Source organism: Alligator sinensis, unplaced genomic scaffold (genome assembly GCF_000455745.1).
Source record: "Alligator sinensis unplaced genomic scaffold, ASM45574v1 scaffold1146_2, whole genome shotgun sequence".
In the NCBI taxonomy this organism is placed as follows: domain Eukaryota; kingdom Metazoa; phylum Chordata; order Crocodylia; family Alligatoridae; genus Alligator; species Alligator sinensis.
The window spans coordinates 116,082-118,378 of NW_005843326.1; the positions used below are offsets into that span (position 1 = coordinate 116,082).

Below are 2,297 nucleotides of genomic sequence, written 5' to 3' on the forward strand. Positions count from 1 at the left end.
GCAGGAGCAGGAGTGAGAGGAGGAGCTGCTGCTGGAAGTGAGGAGAGCAGAGTAGAGCATAGCAGCACCTGACCAGCTGCAGCCACACTGGGAACAGCCCTGCCAGAAGCTGCACGTGCTGGCCAGGGCCCAGGCTGGTGAGGCTGTTCTGCTCTCCTGACCTCCAGTGGTGGCTTCTTCTCCTGCTCCTGCGCCTGCTGTGCCACTTCAGTGGGGCTGGCAGTGGGGGAAGCTTCAGTCAGGCAGCTTCTGGCCCAGCACACAGGGCTCTGGCTCCAGCTCCCAGCCACCTGTCCACCTGCCTGTAGGTGGCTGCTCATTGCTCCATGTAGGTAGAGCGGGTGGAAGACAGCCAGGAGCTGGAGCTGGCACCCTACACACTGGGGCAGGAGCTGCCTAGCTGATGCTCCTCCTCACTTGGAGTAGCACAGCAGGGACAGGAGCAGGAGGAAGAGTCACTGACGGAGGTGAGGGGAGCAGAATATCCCCACTGACCCAGGCCTTGGCCAGTGCATGCAGCTTCCGGTGGGGCTGTTCCCAGTGCAGCTGCAGCTGGCTGGGTACTGCTCTGCTCCCCTCACCTTCTTCTTCTGACCCTGCTGCACTGCTCCAGGCGGGTGGGCAGGTGGGATGCTTCAACTAGGCAAATCCCACTGGAGGTGAGGGGAGCAGAGCAGCACTGGGAACGGCCCAATTGAAAGCTGCATGCCCTGGTCGGGGCCTGGGCCGGTGGTTGGGAGTAGGTGGGGCCTGGTCCTATGCAGAGTGCTGTGGAGGCAGATGTGGACTGGATTCAATAGCCTCCTATATTGCTTGTTCAAAATATTAAGGTGCAAATATTTTTCAGATGGAGTAAGGTAATTGTATACACAAATGGGCATTTATATGTGTAGCTATCTAATTTGTATGTGTAAATTTGGGGAACATAAACAGCTTCATGCTCAGTTAGGTGCTTATGAAAATATATCCTTCTTTTGGATATTTTCTATACTACATCTGTATCAGATTTATTGTTTTACCACAGCTTCTTTTTTGAATAGCAGCTGTATACTACATGCTTTTGTAAGACACACAAACCTTATTAAAAATACATGTGGCAAACTGTTGTATACACAATATTTTAACATTAGAATTTCCCAGTTTTTAATAATGTATTGTAAGTAGCTGGGTTTTTTTCACATTTTGTGTTAACTAGGAGGTAGTTTATTGCATTACATTAAAGTGGAACCAAAAGGTTTGAATAGCTGTGTAGGTTTTAGCAATACTCCTTTGGTACTATTTTTTTGCCACTATAGAATAAATATTAGTATGAGGTAGTGGCTAGTGGTGATTCAAATGAGAACTTGCCAGTTATTGGCCATATGGCCACATTCATGAAACATAAAAGTATAGGTTCTAGCCATTTCTGATTTTGTTCTGGGATGAATAGCCATATGATTAAACTCTGTATAATACAAGTGTGGTTTTCATAGATACATGTTGAATTCCTGGTCAGCATGAATGCAGAGCTACATCATCATCATTGCATTTCAGTTGGAATAGACCAGGGACTTTTTGAATTTGGATTCTCATAACCAGTGAAGGAACCCAACACACCCTTTCCCTGGCACAGCTTATTTTTCCCTCCATGCAAGTTCAATTGATAAGTCTCCATCCTTTCCCTGCCTTTGCTTACTTATGCACTCAAGAGATAATGTAACAGGCCTAGATGGGTGTTGCCCACTTGTGCACAGATTACTGATGTAGGCATTGAAGTAAGAAAGTACTATATATTCTTTATCTCCTTTTTGTAGGTAGATAAATATTAGGGCTGTGCGAAGCTTCATTCCCTGATTCGATCTGGTGGAGATTTGGCCCGATTTGGTGGCCAAATCTCTGAATCCGAATCAAATCAGAGGACCCTTTAATCTCTCTGAATCGAATTGGATCCTTCTGAATCGATTTGGATAGATCTGGAAAGATTAGGCGTTTCGGTCATAGACACAGCTTTAAAGGTTTTTTCTACATACTTCTAGGTACCAGGCAGCTTGTGAATGCTATGATGCTGAGGCACATGGAGTATCCCACAAAAGTGTGTGTGTGTGGGGGGGGGGGGGCCCCAGCGCACTCGGCAGCAGACCCGGAAGTGGACCAGAAGCATTTCTGGTCCACTTCTGGGTCCACCAAAGAGCGCATGGGGCCCCCCTCCCACACCCCTCCCAGTTCAGCGACTAGTGCCTCCTGGGTCGGGGTGGGGGGCACCTGGGGTCCCCCTGCAACTGATCACAGAGCCAGGAAGGTGTGGGGGGGGGGGGCCA

General features: G+C 48.5%; 1 protein-coding gene across 1 annotated transcript in view; it reads left to right on the forward strand.

The window, feature by feature from the left end:
* DCHS2 (dachsous cadherin-related 2) overlaps positions 1-2,297 on the forward strand; it is a 122,773-nt gene that overhangs the window by 59,122 nt on the left and 61,354 nt on the right. The gene's annotated exons all lie outside the window — the stretch shown is intronic.